The following is a 22502-nucleotide window of genomic DNA, read 5'->3' on the forward strand; positions in this document are numbered from 1 at the left end:
GGAGAGTTGCAGATTGGATAGGAAAACAAAACCCATCAATATGCTGCCTACAAGAGACACATTGTAGAGATGAAGACAAAAATAGACTAAAAATCAAAGGTTGAAAAAAGATATATCAAGCCAATGGCAACTTTAAGAGAGCAGGAGTGGCAATATTAATTTCTGACCAAATTGACTTTAAGACAAAAACCACCACACGAGACAAAGGACTTTATATAATGATTAAAGGATCAATTGAACATGAAGATATAATCATAATATATATCTATAGACCCAATGAAAGAGCCCCAAAACACATAAATTAGACTTTAAAAGAGTTGAAAAGCCAAATAGATGACTCCACAGTCAGTGGGAGACTTTAACACACCACTTTCTTTGAAAGATAGAATCACTGGAAGAAACTCAACAAAGATGCAGAAGAGCTAAACAATACAATCCACCAACTTGGCCTTATAGACATGTACAGAGCACTTCACCCAACAGCAGCACAATATACATTCTTCTCTAGTGCACATGGAACATTTTCCATGATAGACCATATGTTAGGCCATAAAGCAAGCCTTAATAAATTTGAAACAACGAAATACTGCAAAGCATCTTCTCAGATCATAATGCTATCAAATTAGAAATCAACAATAGGAAGATCAACAGCTAACCACTCCTTGCAGCTAAGTAGCTAGTTCTTCCATGAAGATGGAGTGGAGGTGGTACACCTTTTTTCCCCTCTCACATGTCAAATGCATCCCTCTGTATTTCAGGGAATATTGTGCCATACAATTTACTTTTCTATCCCATGAGAGAAAAGCTTCCACTTTCTTCCTAAATGTAAACTTGAAAGAGGAAGATTAGTGAAATGAGCTATAACTCTCATGACTGCTCTTGGTCTAAGGATCTCAACTGATACTCAGTGATCCATTCCTCAACTATCCATCCTAACCTGCTCTCCTCTTCAGCCAACACCTCTGCTGGTCTTAGTGGCTTACTTGATAGTATGGACCAAACTCTCATCTCTGTGGCGCCTGAGCCCCTTTCTCGGCCAGGTTGGTATGTTTATTCATTCACAGTCACAATTGGGCAAGGGAGTACCAAGAAACACCTAATTGTTCCTTTTACCCCAGCATGTGTGTGTGTATGGATATATATATATTCTTCTGCTGATCAGGATCAGTGCCTTAGTTACCTAGTGCTGCCATAACAGAAATATCATATGTGGGTAGTTTTAAAGAACAAAAATTATTTTCTCATGGTTCTGGAGAATAGAAGTCCAACAACAGAACACGGTTCTAAAGGAAGGTCCTTTTATGTCTATTCCAGCTTCTGGTAGCTGACAGTCCTTGGAGTTTCTGGGCTTGTAGATTCATCCTTCTCTATTGATCACATTACATTAGGTTATATTTAGAAAGTGATTGTATTACATTAGATTACATTACAGAAGGTGATTGATTACATTACATTTAATGTAATTACATTGCATTACAATACATCCATTGGTATAACAGAATTCTAACACGTATTTGGAGAAGGAGACAAAATTAAATCCATAACTCCTAAGAAAATGGCAAATCCTATTCTTGTTTATTAGTTCCTAAACACCAGGAGCCTAAAATGTCCATCTTTGCTCTCATGGTTACTTTATTCATGTATTCATTGTCCAAGACTGGAGTAGGTTTTTATAAAGACTGACTGACACCAATTTGGCCAAATCATTTTTGTCAACTTGGTTGTTGTAGTGCCTCATCCATAGTGATACTTCCAGGTTAAGTTTAAGAGGTCATCAAAAGGAAAGAAAAAAAAAAAAAAAGACTTCACGCTTTATGCCCTGTTAATAGATCCATCCATCTTTATACCTCTTTTATAGGCATTTTTGTCTCTAATATTCCATTTTTTTCTCCCTTCCAGGTCCTTCTTGAGCTGGTCCAGCCATTTTCCACTGCCTATGAGTTTATATATGCTCTAACTTCAAGACTCTTCTCCTTGAGACAAAATTTATGACTAGGTATACCAATTGAACTTCTGCCCATTTTGAAAAAATTTCCCTCACTGCTATGTTTCAAGGATGTAATACAGCTAGCATCATATTTTTATTTACATTCACAAAATAACCTGCCTCATATAAAAACCTAACTCAGGCTTTTACTTCTTCCTTAAGCTGATTCTATAACTGCCCCCCCCCAATGCTACCCAATATGGCCATGGGGGGAAATGGGGTTAGAGCACTGATGCAATCATACTGGTGATCTGAGATTTGAGGATCCTTGGTCAGGCACATTGACAGTGCCCTCTGGTCCCTCTCATGTTTAGTACTGGATTTATAGTTCCCATTTCTGATGGAATATTGAAGTCTTCACCCAACTTTATGACTTAGTGAGTCCAATAGGACTCAGATATTCCTGACTTTTGTTCACTCAGTGCTCCATTTAATTTCTACCAAGACCCAGTAGCACAAACAATCTACTGTTCTAGTGGTTTGCAATTCTTGACAGGAGATGGCATAGTGTAGTTTCAGAATGTTAGGGATCTGTACTGCTATTATCCAGTTGGGGCTTTCCATAAACTTCACATTACGTTTTCCATCACTGATCTTTCCAACACATTAGGACCTGCCAGATAGTGTGGGCCGAGTGGCAGGGTTGCTTATATCATGGCTTGGGACCTTGGCAAAGCTGTGTTGCTCTGGATCCTCCTGTAAGCTGACAGCCATTTGCATCTCACAGTATTTGGACCAAAGCAATATTCCTAGATGTGTATTATGTTGCCTACATAAAACTAAAAAATCTATCACTTATTGTTCTTCTTATTTATAATAGGAGATTATTTAAGATTATTTAATTGATGCAAGATGGAGCGATTTAACTTTTGTTATAAGAATAATTCAGCATTCCCTGGACCACCAGACTCTTATTACTTTACTGAAAAGGCAGGTCCATTAATTATTTTAGTCTTTATCTCTTTCCTTCCAGAGTATGTGTCTTAACAAGGTCTCTAGTATAATATCTACCTTTTCATCATCCTCAGTGGTTTGTTCCGCAAGATGTTCAGATGGTCCCAGATTCTTCATATGATATTATATCAAAGGGTTGTTGTTGTTGTTGTTGTGTGCCATTGAGTCAGACCCGACTCATAGCGACCCCTCCTTGGGTTTCCAAGGCAGTATCACTACAGAAGTAGATTGCCCCATCTTCCTTCCGAGGAGTGGCTCGTGGGTTTGAACCACCAGCCTCCTGGTTAGCAGTCAAGTGCCTTAGCCACTATGCTACCAGAGCTCCCATATCAAAGGGTAGGGTAGGAAGAGTTAAAAACTATAAATGGCAGACACAGCTATAAATGTATATTTTTGTCTGTTCCATGTGAATGCAGTTCGTAAATGTCTTTTATCATTAAAATAGAAAAAAAAAAAATCATATTTGCCCAATCAATAGCTACATATGTATCTGTAGCCATATTGATCTGCTTTTGCAGAGATGTCACATCTGACATAGTGGCTGTAGTCAGGCTACTATAGATTGAGCCTGGGACGGCCTATATGGTAATTTTCCAGGATCCATCTAACTTCTGGGCCAGGCTGGTAAGTTAAATATATAGAGACCACCACCTTACAAGAGTGAGGCATGACATTAATCCTTGATACATACTGCCACATTCAGTTAGTATTATCTTCTTGGCCAAGGGTAAAGTAGAAGATTTTTTGAGGCTCCCACTCAACTTTTCCCATTCTGATTGCTCTTATTTTCAGGCTAAAAAACCAATGTGAGAATTTCTCTAACTGTGAAGTGTGTCACTCCTAATTATACAATTAGCGTCTGGAGAAATGTTGACTGGGTGGGTCTAGGGATCCAGCAAAACCCATTGTAAGCTGGAGTGTTTTACCTTGGTGACACTCTGAGTCTTTAGGTATGAATGTCAACTCAGATCTCATATTCAAGATTTCTCTTAGGACCTGGTACTTCCCTTGCATTGCCTCTTTTACAATCACTCAAGTAAATTGCCATAGGTCCCTGTGGGAAAGAGCTAGGAAATGCATTATAATGTATATTTGCCACAGTGCTGCAGGGCACTTCCTCTTAGGGATCTGATGACTTCTTTAGCCAGAAGGTTCCGGATCTGAAAACTGATCTAGGTCTGAAAATTGGGTAAATGATAACAATTTTTGATTAGGGTACTTTCTTTTAGCTTTCTGCTCTTCCATCCTTGGTCTCTTTTGAATAGCTATGTATCTATATATTTCAAAACACTGCTTTCTTGGAAGCCAAAGTCCTTGAGTGGTACAAATAATGAATGTGTTCAAATGCTAACCAAAATGCTGGTGATATAAAACCACTCATAGGTGCCTTGGAAGAAAGGCCTGGCAATCTACATCTGAAAAAGCAGCCATTGAAAACCCTATGGAGCACAATATTACTCTGCCACACATGGGTCACCATGAGTCCAAGGTGACTCAACAGCAACTTGTTAGTTTTTCTAGGAACACTCCCAGTGCTAACACTGACAGTTGGATTTTCTGGGAATGCATGTCTGAGGTGTAGTTGGGAGTGAAGTAATGGGGAAATATTACCTGTGAAAGAAAATATATGAAACAGAATTAGACAGGGGATGCTCTCTTGATAAAGTTCCCACTAGCCCAATAAATAATCTGGAGTACAGATTACTTGCCAGAGGAGCCCTGTATCTGTACATCTGTCTTTCTGACTCATTGGCTTGGAGTTGCCTCAGCTGCAAACATTTTGCTTAGTCATTGATGGAGGGCCATCCCAAAAGAGGTGATTTTGATTCAAAAGCTAAGGCAGACCTTGAAGGAGCAAACATCTGGAGGCTGTCAGCTCACCATGTAAGGCCAGTAAGTTATTTCTTGAATGGGGATCTGAGCAGCATATCTCCAACCCTGCCACAAAAACCATAGACACCAACAGCCAGAAGAAGCTTTGAGAATCATTTTACCCATTCCCCTGCTTTTAGATACCATTAATCATAAGATGCACCATTAGTTTTTATGTTGTTCTTAGGTGCCATCAAGTCAGCTCTGACTCATAGTGACTCTAGGTACAACTGCCTGCTTGTGTACCATCCTCACAATCCTTGCTGTACCTGAGCTCATCATTGCAGCCATTGTGTCAATCCACCTCACTGAGGGCCTTCCCCTTTTTCATTGACCCTCCCCTTTACCAAGCATGATACCCTTCTCCAGGGAATGGTTCCTTCTAACAACATGATCAAAGTAGGTGAGAAGAAGTCTGGCTATTCTTGTTTCCAAGGAGCATTCTGGCTGCATTTTTCCAGGACGGAATTCTTTTGCCAGTCCATGGTACTTTCAGTATTCTTCACCAACACCACAACTCAAAAGCATCATCTCTTCTTTGGTCTTCCTTATTCATTGTCCTGTTTTCACATGCATATAAGGCTATTGAAAATGCCATGGCTTGAGTTAGGAACACCTTAGTCTTCAAAGAGACACCTTTAATCATCAGCACTTTAAAGAAATTTTTTACAACAGATTTTCCCAGTGCAATATGACATCTGATGTCCTGACTGCTACTTCCATTGGTATTGATTATGGAAACAAGTTTATGCAATCTTTGATAACTTCAATCTTTTCTCCATTTATTGTGATGCTACTTACTGGTCCAGTGCAGAGGATTTTCCTTTTCTTTATGTCGAGGTGTAATCTATACTGCAGAATATAGTCTTTAATCTTCATCAGTAAGTGCTTCAAATGATCTTCATTTTCAGCAAGCAAGATTTTGTCCTCTGCATATTACAGGTTGTTAATGAGTTTTCATCCATTCCTGATGCCGTATTCTTCTTCATATACCCAAACTTCTTAGATTATTTGCTCAGCATACAGACTGAATAAGTATGGTGAAAGGATACAATCCTGACACACATCCTTCCTGATTTTAAACTATGCAGTATCCCCTTGTTCTGTTCAAATGACAGACTCCTGGTCTATGTTCAGGTTCCTCATGAGTACAATGAAATGTTCTGGAATTCCCATTCTTTTCAATGTTATCCATAATTTGTTATGGTCCACACTGTTTAATGTCTTTTCATAGGGTATGACAGTAATATCCTCTGACCTCCTCTAACTTCACATGAGGGAGGAAGAATCACCATCAGCAGACCAACGCTTATTCCTTTGAATACAGACATGACACCACCCTCCAATCTTTTTGCCAATTCTGACACCAACTGTCCCTCCCATGGCACTCACTACTTCTCTGCTAGGTTTGATAATTTGTTACAAAGGCTACACAGAACTCATAGGCAATACTTATGATTGTTGTTGTTGTTGTTGTTTGCCATCGAGTCGGCCCCAACTCATAGCAGCCCCTCCTTGGGTTTCCGAGGCAGTATCACTATGGAAGTAGGATTGCCCAACCTTCCTTCCGAGGAGTGGCTGGTGGGTTTGAACCGCCAGCCTTCATACTTATGATTATAGGTTTTATTAAGGAAGTAACAGGCTACAATTCAGGTTCAGGAACACTCTCAGGATATAATTCTTCAATCAGAGCAACCTCCCTTCAACCATGCCCTCAGGTATGACTCTCTTTGGCCCCTGGCCTCTTGGGCCTGTCTCTACCTTGAGCAAGTGTCACAAAGCTCTCTTAGCTCTGTTGATAAGTGCACATAGAAGTACCCTACTCCACCAGCCAACCTCCTGACCAAAGGCACTCAGCTTTCTCACTCCATGGGCCAGCAAACCAATGCTCTGTCTCATGCCTCATAGTTACACTGCTGCTCTCTCTCTGCTCTTTCTCTGCCAGGGAGGACCAGCACAGGATCTCAGGTCCATGGATGCACTGTGCTCCACTCTACATCTGTCTCCTCTCTCTTGATGACAGCGAGATCTCCTTTCTACCTCTAGGAGGTCTTATTTTAAGCCTAGCAAAATGACAAAATTAACCAATCCCAACATTAGAGTTCCATGGTCCTACCCTCACAAGTGTACCCTGTCCCTTATTTACTAACAATCTATCCAACCCCCTTGGTGGGCCACAAACACCTTATATTTCCATAGTTCCACCCAGTCATCTGTTGGGAGTTACAAAAACATGGCTAGAAGAGCCATAGTAAATACTTCACTGTACCACAACCCCCAAGAAAGAAAATTCATTCAAATATACTCATATCCAAATATGTTTTGCCAGTTGCCATCAAGTTGAGTCCAACTAATGGCAACCCCATGAGTGTCAGAGTAAAGCTGTACTCTGTAGAGTTGTCAATGGCTGAAATTTTGGAAGTAGATCACTAGGTCTTTCTTCTGAGGCACCTCTGGGTAAATGAGAACCTCCTCTTTCATTTCACAGCCAAGCACTCAATCATTTGCAGCACCCAGTAACTTCCATATCCAAATATACTACTATCTGAAATATATAAGGAACTGTGAATCAAGAAGAAGGCACGCAAACTGGAAAGGAAACTTGAATAATAATTAGACATATGATGAAATCCTTAATATCATCAGAAAATGCAAATTAAATCCACAAAAATATATCCTATGAAATACCTCCAGATTGGCAAATATGTACATTTCTGATAAATGTTGGTGAGGATGTGGGGAAATGAGAACCTTCATCCACTGTTGATGAAACTGTAGATTGTTTCACGTATTTTCAAAAACCATTTGAAATTATTAAATGAATTTAAACATGGACATTCTAGCTACCAACCATTACATTCCTAGCAAGAATGTTCATAACGTCATTGTTGGCAATTTCCCAAAACCATAAGTAACCGAATGTACATCAATAGTAGAATAGGTAAATAAATAAGCATATGATCTATCCATTATAAAAAAAAAAAAAAAACTGAGGGTATATACATCAACATGGGTAAATCTCACATATATAATATTGAATGAAAGGAGTTACCAAAGAAGGCCTCCAGTACAATTCCGTTTATACATTTTTTACAAGTAGGAGTATTCAAATAATAAATAGTTGGTGAAAGTATTAAACAAGAACAAGAGAATGATTATCACAAAAGTCAAAGTAGTTATTTATGGGGGAAGGAGATAAGAGGGAAACCATCTGGAAGGGTCACACAGGGAGCTTCTGAAGTACTGGAAATATTTTCTTAACCTGAGTGGTGATTACACTGATGTTGATTTTAATATTATTATTTAAAGCATATATAAACTCACTGTCAACGAGTCAGATCTGACTCATAGAGACCCCTCCTTGCCTTTCCGAGGTGGTATCATTACAGAAGTAGATTGCCCAACCTTCCTTCTGAGGAGTGGCTGGTGGGTGTGAACTGCCAGCCTTCTGGTTAGCAATAAGATGCCTTAGGCACTAAGCCACCAGAGATCCCAAAGTATATACATATATATGTATGTTTAGTTTTTTTTTTTTTTTGTATTTTATATATATATATGTTTAGGTATTTTTTTTGTATGTGTGTATATATATATATATTCTTGTATATACATATATTCTTGGTTGTGTGTATACACACACACACACACACGAGAGTATATGTATATTTCCACAGTGGTTATATCATTTCAAAATCCCACCAGCAGTGTATGAGAATGCCAATATCTCCACATCCTTGCCAGCAATTGTTATTTTCTGTCTTTGAACTTTGCTATTAGTGATGGGGCAAGATAGTATCTCATTGTTGTTTTGATTTGCATCTCTCTAATGGCAAATGATTGTGAACAGTTCTTCATATATATATATATATATATGGTCTTGTATATATATATACACATACATACAAGGAGCCCTGGTGGTTCAATGGTTAAGTACTCAGCTGGTAACCTGAAGGTTGGCAGTTTGAACAAAAGACCTGGCCATATGCTGCTGGAAGATTTCTGCATAAGAAACCCTATGAGGCAATTCTATTCTGTCCTATAGGGTCACAATGAGGAGGCATTTAATGGCACACAGCAACAACAATATGTCTATACACTCTTTGGTGCATAAAACCTATTCCCAAATTTTAAAAAGTCAAATAGAAAGTTTGGGACTTTGTGTCTTCTTAAGTCTTTGTCTCCTTTCCTAAGAGCTACTGTGGTCTGACAGCACAACCACTTTCAAGATATGAGACGAAGCAGCCATTTATTTCTTCATCACGGTATCACACTTCTTGATTTGTTGCTTACATACTTTTGCTTACTAGAGTTATATTCTTTGATTATAGGGATTCAAGAGTTGGTGTCAAGAGACTATATAGAAGGGCTTCCAGCAAGATGGAACCGTAGGCAGACAAGATGCACAGACTGTGCGCAACAAAGGAATGATAAACAAACTGAAAAAGATACAGAATGTAATCCTGGAACCCTTTTGAGGGAAGATAAAGAACCAGATTAAATACCACCTAGCAGAAGACAAAGGAGCTCTGGTAGCACAGCACCTAAGGCATTTGACTGCTAACCAGAAGGTAGGCAGTTCAAAGCCACCAGCCACTCTACAGAAGGAAGACTGGGCAATCTACTTCCATAAAGATTTACCAGCATGGAAACCCAAAGGGAGTCTCTATGAGTCATAATAGATTCAATGGCAGTGAGTTTTTTTTTTTTTTTTTTTTTTTTTTAGTAGAAGACACAGAATGAAAACAGTGTTAAGGAGACAAACAGAGTTGCAGACTGTCAGCTGTCATGTCAGCACAGTCAATTTGGATATTTACAAGTGGCATTCTCATTCAGATAGCAGCCTAAGAATCGGCTCTGCTTGCTGAGGACTGCAGGGGCAGTTGCACTGGTGGCTGACAACTAGAAAAGAAAATAGTAAGGAGACAAATAGAGCTGTGGAATGTCAGCAGTCCTGAGGGTGCAATCATTTTCTTTTTTAATCCAACATTTTTATTTATTGACTTTTTAAATATGTTTGCAGTGTTCCCTCCCCTAGTAAATAACAAAGAAAGTTTCCTTCCAAATATAAACTTCTCCTTGACTTTTTACAATAATGAACTAATACAACATTTGTCCTTCTGTGATTGACTTATTTCACTAAACATAATGTCCTCCAAGTTCATCCATGTTATGTGGTGTTTTGTAAATTCTGCATTATTTTTCAGTGTTGCATATTATTCCATTCTGTGTATGTACCATAGTTTGCTTATCCATTCTTATGTTGATGGACATCTAGGTTGCTTTCCTCTTTTTGCTATGTAAATAGTGCTGTGATGAACATGGGTGTGCATATATCTGTTCTTGTCTTGGCTCTCACTTCTTTAAGATATATACCTAATAATGGGATTACTGGATCAAATGGTATTTCTAATTCCAACTTCTAAGGGAAATGCCATACTGCTTTCCACAGCAGTTGTATCATATGACCATCCCACCAGCAGTGTATTAGAGTTCCAATATCTCCACATCTTTTCCAGCATTTGTTATTTTCTGTCTTTTGAACTTTGCTACTAGTGATGGGGCAAGATGGTATCCCATAGTTGTTTTGATTTGCATCTCTAATGGCTAATGATTGTGAAAAGTTCTTCATGTGTTTGCTGGCTTCCTGAATATCCTCTTTGGTGAAGTGTCTATTCATGTCTTCTGCTTTTTTTTTTTTTTTTTTTTAATTGTGATTTGGGTGAAAATTTACAGAGGAAAGTCATTTTCCATACAGAAGTTCACACACACATTGTCTCATCACATTGACTACAATTTACCACAATGCAATAGCTCCCCTCTCACTTCCTCCCAATAGTTACCTCTTTCCTGTGTCCATATCTCCATGCACTCCTGCCTGCTGAGCTGTCTCCCTGTACATAAACAGCCCTTCTTTCTCCCATTATTGTTCTCTCCAAGGAGTATATCTACCTCAGGTAAATGTTCAACTCAAATGACTCTCTTTTGTTTGGCAGGAAGCCATAGGTGTGGATTCAATTCCAGACCTGAAGGACAGGTAGGGGCCATAGTCTCAGTGGTTCCACCAGGATCTATTAGACGAGCAAATGATTTTGAGGTTTTTTTTTTTTTTTGCAAATGATTTTGAGTTTTTTTCCACATTGTTCTCCCTCTCTATCCAGGATCTCCTACATAGATCCCCCTCCAAGTGGTTGACAGTGGTGGCTGGGTCTTCTGCCCATTTTTAAATTGGATTGTTTGTCTTTTTGTTGTTGAGGTGCTGGAGTTTTCTATAACTTTGAGAGATAAGTCCCTTTTCAGATATGCTGTTGTGAATATTTTCCACAGTCTGTCGGTTCTCTTTTTACTTTTGGAGAAATCTTTTGAAACACATAAAACTTTAATTTTCACAAGGTCCCATTCATCTAGTTTATCTTCTGCTGTTTGCACATTTTGGATTTTGCTTGACTGTCTATTTATAGGGCCATAAATTAGGGCCCCTAAATTTGCCTCTATTTTTTGCTCGAGGAACTTTATAGTTTTAAGTTTCACATTTAAGTTTTTGATCCATCAGGAGTTAGTTTTTGTGTATGGTGTGAGGTACGGATCTTGCTTCATTTTTCTGCACATGGATAACCAGTTTTGCCAGTATCATTTGTTAAAGAGACCATCTCTTCCTCATTCAATGGATTTTAGCCCTTTGTCAAAGATTAGCTGACCATAGGTGGATGGACCTATTTCTGGATTCTCAGTTCTATTCCACTGGTCTATGTGTCCATCATTGTACCAATACCAGAAACTTTTGACTACTGTGACTGTAGAGTAGGTTTTGAGATCTGGGAGTGTGAGATCTCCTACTATGATCTTCTTCAGTAGTGCTTTGCTTATCCGAGGTCTCTTTCCTTTCCATATAAAGTTAGTGATCATTTTTTCCATATCCCTAAAGAATGTTGATGGGATCTGGATTGGGATTGCATTGAATGTATAAATTGCTTTGGGTAGAACTGACATTTTCACAATGTTCAATCTTCCTATCCATGAGCATGGTATGTTCTTCCATTTATGTAGATCTCTTATGGTTTCTTGAAGTAGTGTTTTGTACTTTTCTTTGTACAGGTCTTTTGTGTCCCTGGTAAGATTGATTCCCAAATATTTTACTTTTTTGATAGCTATTGTAAATGGTATTGATGTCCTTATTTCTTTTTTAGCAATTATTTTACTGGTGTAGAAGAATCCAACTGATTTTTAGGTGTTTTTCTTGTATCCTACCATGATGCTAAATCTCTCAATTAGTTCCAGTAGATTTTTTACTGAGTCTCTTGGGTTTTCTAGGTGTAGGATCTTATCATCAGCAGATGAGGATAGTTTGACTTCTTCCTTACAAATTTGGATGCCTTTGATATCTCTTTCTTGCCTTATTGTTGTGGCTATGTCTTCCAATACAATGTTGAATAGAAGTGGTCAGAAGGACATCCTTGTCTGGTTGCTGTTCACTATGGGAATGTTTTCAGTCTCTGTCTATTGAGAATATTGTTGGGTGTTGGTTTTGCATATATATATGTCCTTTGTTATATTGACAAATTTCCCATCTATTCCTATTTTGCTGAGAGTTTTCTTTTTTTTTTTTTTTTAATCAAGAATGAGTGTTGGATTTTTGCTCAATGCCTTTCTGCATCAATTGATATGATCATGTGATTCTTTTCCTTTGCTGTATTTATGTGATGGATGAGGTTGATTGCTTTTCTAGTGTTGAACTATACTTGCATACCTAGAATGAGCCCCACTTGATCATAATACATTATTATTATTATTATTTTGATATATTGTTGGAGTCTATTGGCTAAGATTTTGTTGAAGATTGTTGCATCTATATTCATGAGGGATATTGGTATGCAGTTTTCCTTTTCAGTGAAGTCTTTGCCTGGTTTTGGTACCAAGATTATGCTTCCTTCATAAAATGACTCTAGGAGGGTCTCATCCTTTTCTATGTTCTGCAATAGTTTAAGTAGAATTACTGTCAGTTCTTCTCTGAATATTTGGTATAATTCTCCAGTGAAACCATAATGGCTAGGGCTTTTTTGTTGTTGGTAATTTTTTTATGACCTGTTCAATTTTTTCTTTTGTTATAAGGCTGTTCAAATTTTCCATCTCACTCTGTGTTAGTTTAGGTAAGTAATATGTTTTTAATAATCTGTCCATTTCTTTTAGATTTTCAAATTTTTTGGAGTACAGTTCTCCTTAGTATCCTATGTTTTTTTTTTTTTTTTTTCAGTTGGTTCTGTTGTGATGTCACACAATTCATTCTTTATTTGTGTTATTTGGTTCTCCCCCTCTTATCCTTTGTTAAATTTACAATGGTTTGTCAATTTTATTAATCTTTTCAAAAAGCCAACTTCTTGTCTTGTTCATTTTTTCTGTTGCCTTTCTATTTTCCTATTCTATTTATTTCTGCTTGAATTTTTATTATTTCTTTTCTTCCGGTCACTGTAGACTTTTTCTTTTTTCTTTCTTTCTTTTTTTTTTTCTTCTCTGTTTCTAGTTGTTGGAGATGGGTGTTTATTTTGGCTCTTTCTTCTTTTTTGATGTGTGCATTTATTGCTATATATTGGCCTCTGATTACTGCTTTTGCTGTGTCCCAAAGATTTTGGTATGTTGTATTTATATTCTCCTTTGATTTAAGGAATTTCTTAATTTAATTATCTATTTCTTCTATTACCCAGTTGTTCTTAAGGAAGGTGTTGTTCAGTTTCCATTTGTTTGCTTTTTTTCCATTGGTCTTTCTATTGTTGATTTCTAATGTTAAAGCATTGTGATCTGTGAATATGCTTTGCACTATTTCAGTGTTTTTAAGTTTATTGAGTCTTGCTTTGTGCCCTAACATATGGTCTATCCTGGAGAATGTTCCATGTGCACTGGAAAAGAATGTATATTGTGCTGTTGTTGGGTGAAGTGTTCTTCAGTTGTCTATAAGGTCAAGTTGGTGGATTGTATTGTTTAGTTCCTCTGTGTCATTGTTGAGTTTTTTCCAGCTGTTCTGTCTTACATTGAAAATGGTGTATTAAATACTCCTACTATGACTGTGGAGTCATCTATTTGTCTTTTCAATTCTGTTAGTCTGATTTATATATTTTGGGGCTCTTTCATTGTATGCATAGATATTTATTATCGTTGTCTTCTTGTTCAGTCAATCCTGTAATCATTATATAATGTCCTTCCTTTCTCTTATGGTGGTTTTTGTTTTAAAGTCAATTTTATCAGAAATTAATATTGCCACTTGCTTAATATATCTTTTTCCAACCTTTGATTTTTAATCTATTTTTGCCTGCATCTGTAAGGTGTGTCTCTTGTAGACAGCATATCGATGGGTTAAGTTTTCTTATCCAGTCAGAAACTTTCCATCTCTTGAGAGGTGAATTTAATCCATTGACATTCAGTGTAATTATCAACAAGTATGAATTTGTTGCTGACATTTTTTTATGTGTTTTTTCATGGTGTTGCTGATATCTTTCTTTCATATAATTTTCTGTGTTGAGCTTATTTAGTTTATGAGTCATGTTATCATTTCCTCCAATGCTATTTTAGTATCTTCTAAGTATTTGGATTGTTTTCTTTTTTTATTTTCATATGACAGTTTATCTTTTTTCTTTGTGGTTACCCTGTCATTTGTAATTTTCTTCCCAAGTTTAGAACAATTAAGTCCATTTTACAATTGTCTTGACTTCTCACCATTTAGAAGTTCTGTAACTACATTATTTTCCCCTCTTTTTGGTTTGTAGTTGTCCTCATTTGCCAACTGATGTTTTTGGTTTCCTCTTAACAATCTTGTAAGCTTATTTTATTTTAGATATGTCCATAACTGGGTTGGTTTCTGAGTTATGTAATCATGTGTGTTAATGATTGGTTGCTGTTGCTGTTTTTGGTTCCTTGTCCAAAGGAGTCCCTTTAGCATCTCTTGTAAGGTTGGTCTGGTTTTAACAAATTCCCTTAGTTTCTGCTTCTCTGGAAATCTCCTAATTTCACCATCATATATGAAGGACAATTTTGCTGAATATATAATTCTTGGTTGGAATTTTTTTCCTTTTAGGGTTTTATGTATATCATCTCATTTCTTTCTTGCCTGCATGGTTTCTACCAAGATATCAGAGCTTAGTCTTATCGGTTGCCCTTTGTATGTAACTTTTCATTTTTCCTGTGTTACTTTCAGAATTCTTTCTTCATCTTAGGTTTTGGCAAGTTTGATGATGATATGTCCTAGTGATTTTCTTTTGGGGCCTATCCTGTTTGGGGTTCATTGGACTTCTTGAATGGGTAATTCTCATCTTTCATTATATCATGGAAATTCTTTTCCAATAAATCTTTGACAATTTTCTCTGTGATTTTATTTGTCTCTTCCTGTTTTGGAATTCTTATTACACATAAGTTAATCATCTTATGCTTTTCCACCTGAATCGTAGGATTTCTTCATTTTGTTTTGATCTTTTTCTTGATTTATCCCTTTCCAAAGAAATATTGAGGTATTTCTCTTCTATCTCACTAATTCTTTTTTCCATTGATTCACTTTATTCCTTTGCCCATTCAATGTGTTATCTATTTCTGAAAATTTAGTATTAATCTTCTGGATTTCTATCTGTAGATTTTGTATCATTTCTAATTTTTCATTTATTTCATCTTTTTTTTTTTCTTGTATTGTCTTTTAAATATAATTCTTCTGAACTCCTTACCCAGGAGTTCCAATGTTGTTTCTTCCTCAGGGATGTGTTCTGGGTTTATATCCTAGTCTCTTGTTTCTACTGATATATCTTGTCTCTTTGAGTGGACTGTGGTGGTCTATTATCTCTGAGACATTGTGATGCTGTTTTATTTATATTTAATTGGTGGTTGTATGTTGGAGTGATTTGCCCAATATTTTTGTTTTCTTTGTTTTGTTTGAATGTATCTGAGTAAGCAGGGTACTGTGCACCTTAATTCACTTGTTGGCAGTATTTATGCAGTTACCTCTTGTCTCCTGCTGGGTGTGATAGGAATGAGAGTGTGCACACAGATCTCTATTAGCTGTTTGTGAAGAGCAGTTAAGTGTGAGTCAGGCTCATATTGGCTGTCGTGTATCATTGGCCAGTTGATGCATAAACAATTGGTGACCCACACTCAGTAGGTGGGGCTGCAGGAAGTATGGGTATGTTTGGGTGATATGGTCATGGTTGTGGTTTCCCACTCAGTTAGACAAAAACAAACAAATAAACAAAAAAGTAAAAACAAGAAAACACACACACACACACACACATACACAAACACACAGGAACGATCACCAAAAAGAGAAAGAAAAAAAGAAAAAGAAAGAAAGAAAAGAGGAAAGGCAATAAATGAGAATAAATATTTAAAGAAATACTTTAAGAAGACAAAAGAAATATAAAAAGAAAAAGAAAAAAAATATATGGAGAGAGGAAAATAAGAGAAAAGAGCTAAGTAAGAGACTAATGTGGAAAAAAAAAAGTGGGAAAAATGCAAAAAGAAAAACAAGGGATGGGAAGAACCACAAGAAAGAAAAAAATGGGAATCAAGGAAAAAAGTCCCAAACTAGAACATTTCCAGTCATCAGTCTTTAGTATGTCCATGCCATCCTTGTCAAGTGAAGCTGATTCTTAGATCCCTGGAATCTGAATGAGAATGCCATCACTTTAAACATCCAAAATGGCCACCACTTATAAACATTCAAAACAGTTGTGCCCTCCAGACAGCCAAAAGTCCACATTAGTTTGTCTCCTTCTTTGCTGTTTCCTTTTTTAGTTATCAGTCACCAGTGTAGTTGTCCGTACTGCCCTTGGCAAGCAGGGCCAATTTTTGGGTTAATTCTCAGTCTTAACAACACTTGGAAATATTCAAACCATCTGTGCTGTCAGGAAATCTGACAGTCTGTAGCTCTGTTTGTCTCCTTATTCACTGTTGTCATTCGGGTTCTTCTACCAGTTGGTGTTAAATCCCCTTCTGTATCCTCCCTTTCAAAGCTCAGGGCTCCAAGATTATCTTCTGTAACTGTGTCAATCAGTTTCCCTTTTCTTTGTTGAAGAGGGTCTATGTAGCTTGTCTGCATATTCTGCCATCCTCCCCAGAACTCTCTGGGCACAACCATTTTGAATATTTGCAAGCAGCATTCTGATCTGGGCAGAAACCTAAGAATAGGCTCCATTTACCAAAGACAGGACAGGCAACCACATTGGAGGCTGACTATTAGAAAAGTGCTGTATTCCCCCTTGTTACTCTTATACCCCACACCCTGTTTGTGAACAGAGGTGTAAACCATATTCCACCACCACCCTCCTTCTACACCATCAGGAATTCCATCCTGATCTGTGTGCCCTGACAGAACCTGGGTTCACTGAGCCTCTCCCCACCCTGTTTCTTTTTTTTTGTTTTGTTTTTAATTTTTTTTCTTTTGTTCCTCTTTTTTTTTTCCTCTTTTTCTTTTTTATTATTTTCTTTCCCTTCTCTGATTCTTGGGTGTTTGTTTGTTTGTTTGTTTTTTCCCCCTGTGTGTGTGTGTGTGTGTGTGTGTGTGTTTTCCCTTTTCTTGTTTCTTTTCTTTTTCTTTCTCTTCTTTTTTGTTTTTTTCATTCTTCTCATCTGTGTTAGCTGTTTTATGTCAAATTGGCTGGGACTGGTTTTGAGTGGCTGGGCAGCTGGATGTAGTTATTCCCCATGATGAGACTGGTAATCAACTCCATGGTACAATCTACTGGAGTAGCTAGTAGGGATATGGTCTAATTATAGTATATGTTGCTGTTGTTATGTGCCATCAAGTCTGACCTGACTCATAGCCACCCCTCCTTGGGTTTCTGTGGCAGTATCACTATGGAAGTAGGATTGTCCAACCTTCCTTCCAAGGAGTGGCTGGTGGGTTTGAACAGCCAGCCTTCTGGTTAGCAGTCAAGTGCTTTAGGCACTATGCTACCAGAGTTCCTAATTATAGTATATAAGGAGATGCTTTGAGAAAGGTCTCAACCTTTTGGCACATCTGGATGTTGCATTTGGTTAAATCTTCATTTCAATGGACTGTCATGTTTTCTTCTAACCTTGGGACTCTCTCTGGACTTAAACTAGTATTTTGCCATGTTGTTTGGTGATCTTGAGACTACCATTTTATTTGTCAACCTTGAGTTTGTCAGACTCAGCATCCAGTAGCTGCCTGAGCTAAGAGAAACCTTAAGCTTTAGTGGGATTGAAGCAAGAGGCAGAGCTGACACCCAAGGTCAAGGGGCTTCCACCCAGCTCAAGGAGCTGGCACTTTGAACTCAGACTTCAAGCTTCTAAAAGTGTAAGAGAAAAAATCCCTGTTTAATAAAGCCATCCATTTGTAGGGTTATCTGTTAGAGTGGCACTAGGGAACTAAAACACCATCAATTGTTTTTCTGTTGGTAGTTGTCTCATCTTTTTTTAATATTCTTTTTCTCTTGCTCTTTTCTCTTATTTGCCCCTCTCCAAATATCATGTAGGAGCTTTGGTGACAGTGCCTAAAACCAGAAGACTGGCTGTTCAAACCCACCAGCCACTCCTCAGAAGGAAGATTGGGCAATCTACTTCCATATTGATACTGCCTCAGAAACCCAAGAAGGAGTCACTATGAGTCAGATCTAACTCAACAGCAGTAGGGTGGGTTTAAATATTGTGTTATTTTTCTCTTTATCTTTATTTTGTGTTTTCATTTTTTTTAATTTTTCTTTTCACTTACTGCCCTTTCTTTTCTTTTCTTTTTTCAACCACTGCTGCTATTTGTTTATATGGATTGTGTTTTTTCTTCTCTTTTGTTTGTTTGTTTGTCTAACTGAGTGAGAGACAGCAACCATGCCCACATGACTCAACCATATCCATGCAACTTCAGTACCACCAACTGAATGAGGACCACCACTTGCTTACTCACTACCCAACCAGTGATAGGCAGTGACCAATACCAGCCAAACTCACCCTCAACTTCTCTTCATGAACAGTTAGTAGAAATCTGTGCATACACTCTCATTCTCTATCATATACACCAGGATACAGGTGATAAGTTCATAACTGCTGTCAACTGGTGAATAGAAGAGCACAGTAGCATTGCTAACTCTGATATATCAAAATAAAATAAAGAAAAAAAAAATCTTGGGTGAATTACACCAGCATACAATCATCACTTAAATATAAATACGACAACATCACAATGTCTCAGAGACAATTAAACATCTTAGTCCACAAAAAGAAGCAACATAAAGTAGTATGAACAAGGAACCAGGACACAGACCCAGAAAACTTCCCTGAGGAATAAGTAATACTGGACCTTCCTGATAAGGAATTCAAAAGAATAATATTTAGGTACTTTAAAAAGATTGAGAGATAAATCAATGAAAACAATAACAAAATAAGGAAAACACAAACAAAACTCTAGAACAACTTAGGAAAACAACACAAGAACAAACTGACAAAATCAATGAAAAATTAGAAACCATATAAAAACAACAAATAGAAATCCAGAAGATTAATACTAAAATTTCACAAATAGATGACATATTGAATGGGTAAAGGAGTAGAATGAAATCAATAGAAGTTGGATTAGTGAGAATAAAGATAAATGCTTCAATACTACTTTGTTAAGGGATCAATCAGAAAAATATCAAAACAAAATGAAGAAAATATTAGTTTCATGTGGGATACCATCAAGAGGAATAACTTATGTGTGATCAGAATTCTATAACAGGAAGAAGCAAATACAACCACCGTGAAAACTGTTGAATATCTGTTGGAAGAGAATTTTCATAATCTGGTAGCATAGTGGCTAAGATACTTGCCTGCTAACCAGACGGCTGGCGGTTCAAACCCACCAGCCACTCCTCGGAAGGAAGGTTGGGCAATACTACTTCTGTAGTGATACTGCCTCGGAAACCCAAGGAGGGGTCGCTATGAGTCGGGGCCAACTCGATGGCACATAACAACAACAACAACAACAAATGATGGACAAGAAGATATCCATTCAAGAAGTCCAATGAACCCCAAACAGAGAAGACCACAAAAGAAAATCACCAAGACATTTCATAATCAAACTCACCCAAACCAAAGACAAAGAAATAATCTTGAAAGCAACACAAGAAAAATGAAAAATACCTACAAAAGATAAGCAATAACACTACAATAAGACTAAGCTCTGAATTCTCAGCATAAACTATGTAAGTGAGAAGGCAATGGGATAATAAATATAAAACCCTGAAAGAAAAAAAAAATTGCCAACCAAGATTATATACCCACCAAATTTATCAAGCAATATGATGGTGAAATTAGGATATTTCCAGATAAATAGAAATTAAGGGAATTTGTTAAAACCAGGGATACCTTATAAGAGATGCTAAAGAGAGTCCTTTGGACAGAGTATGAACAGCAGACAACAACTGATGATTAATACACCTGATGACATAACCCAGAAATAAATCCAGTTATAGACGTATCCAAAGTAAATTAAGCTACAAGATTGTAAACAGGAAGCCAGAGACATCACTTGGAAAATAAAGACAACTACAAAACAAAGAGAGGGAATAAAATAGTGTAAGTACAAAATTTCCAAATGGAGAAGAAGTCAAGATAATTGTGAGAAGAACAGAGTGTTCTAAAATTGGGAAGAAAATTATAAATCACAGGGTAATCTCAAAGAAAAATTATAAACCTTTGCATCAAAATAAAAGAAGGGAGGCACAAATACTTAGCAAATACTAAACAATAGCAATGAAAAAAAATAACAAAATTCATAAAATGAGTTTTGTTGTTTTTGTTGTTATGTGCTGTCAAATCGGACCCAACCCATAGCGACCCCTCCTTGGGTTTCCGAGGCAGTATCAGTCCGGAAGTAGATTGCCTCATCTTCCTTCCAAGGAGTGGCTGGTGGGTTTGAACCTCCAGCCTTCTGGTTAGCAGTCAAGTGCCTTAGGCACTGTATTACCAGAGCTCCTAGTAGGAGACTTTAGGAGATTTTAAAACATAACTTTCAATGAAAGATACAACAACTAGAAAGAAACTCAGCAAAGACACGGAAGAGTTAAACAATACAATCAACCAATTTGACCTTATAGACAACTACAGAACATTTCACTCAACAACAGCACAATACACATTCTTTTCCAGCACATATGGAACAATCTCCAGAACAAACATGTTAGACCCCAAAGCCTCAATGAATTTAAAAACACTGAAATACTTCAAAGCATCTTCTTAGATCACAATGCTATAAAATTAGAAATCAACAATAGGAAGATCAATGGGGAAAAAAAAAAAAAAAAAAAAAAAAACCTCATGGAAACTGAATAACACCCTCCTTAAAAACTACTGGGTAATAGAAGAAATAAAAAATGAAGAAATTCCTTGAATCAGAGGAAGAAAGATGACATCATACAGATAATCTGCATGATCACTCCCTCTTCCAAATGAAACTCTGAGTAATTAGGAAAAGCAGATACAAATAATGACACTGGGGTTATGAGCAATTAAGGAGAAGATAAAGTATTAGATACAGTGAAGGCAAAGAAGGAGAGCAGTTTAAATGACTGGGAAAAATAGGCAGGCTCATCCAGCTGGCAAAGACTGAGAGGAATCATGAGAAATACAAAAGAGGCTGAGGTGAAGGGAAAATAGGTGGTGGTGGGGGGAGACATGGAACTCACAGGCATTGGGGATTGAGAATAGTCATACTGACAGTTTTTTGAGGTAAGAAAGAGCTTTGAGGGGGAGCAAAGATCTTACTGGGTAATGGCTTGGGTGGCCATAGAGTACAGAGGGAAGTGAGAGAAAGGGAGAAGTGCCTTCTGAGTAGGCAGAACTCCAGAGTGGGTGCATGGCAGTGGGTTTGGATCCTAAAAACCCATTTTAGTTTGGATTGGATCTCTGTATTGGGATTTTGGGGCTTGTTGATTCACCCAGAAAGGGGTAGCCCTTTTTGCCTTTGGGGCTACTTCCAAATTTGAACCACAAGACTTTGATTGACAGCTGGATTTCATCTTCAGCAGAAGGCCTCAAAAAGACCCAGGCTACCATCCCAGTTTCTGCATTGCTGACCGAATTATCTTGCCCCAAACATGGAAAGCTCCTTCTGTCTTTCTACCCTGGGGTTCACTTCTGGCATTGTTTTTTATTTTATCTTTTTTTCCCCCTTTTTCTTTTTCTCCCCTGCCTTATCCAATAGCAGGAACATATTAAACCTCCACTAGGCAGGAGTTCTGGTGGTGTAGTGCCTAAGACATTTGATTGCTAACCAGAAGGCTGGTGGTTCAAATCCACCAGCTACTCCTCGGAAGGAAGACTAGGTAATTTCCTTCTATAGAGATACCACCTTGGAAACTCATGGAGAGGTCGCTATGAGTTGGAGCCCATTTGACAGCAGTGAATTTTTTTTTTTTTTTTGAGGCAACCATAGCTACTACACTAAACACCTCACCCAATAGACTGGTAATACCAACAGCTTCTGTGCTACAGGATCGACAAATGGTGGAAAATATCTGTTTGTCTTAAATCCATATCCTCTTCACAATGAACAGAAACCACATCCCCACCAGTGCTTATACCAACACAGAGAGAGGTGGAAACGACCCAGTACATCCAACTTAAAAACCTAAGATGTACACCTGCTACACACTCCTAGATGTAGTAAAACAGAAAATCAGGGTGAAACGAATCAAAACATAACTAACAATTAAAGAAAACAACTTCA

Source organism: Orycteropus afer, unplaced genomic scaffold, assembly GCF_000298275.1.
Source record: "Orycteropus afer afer isolate SDZICR_OR568_19922 unplaced genomic scaffold, OryAfe1.0 scaffold00039, whole genome shotgun sequence".
NCBI classification, from domain to species: domain Eukaryota; kingdom Metazoa; phylum Chordata; class Mammalia; order Tubulidentata; family Orycteropodidae; genus Orycteropus; species Orycteropus afer.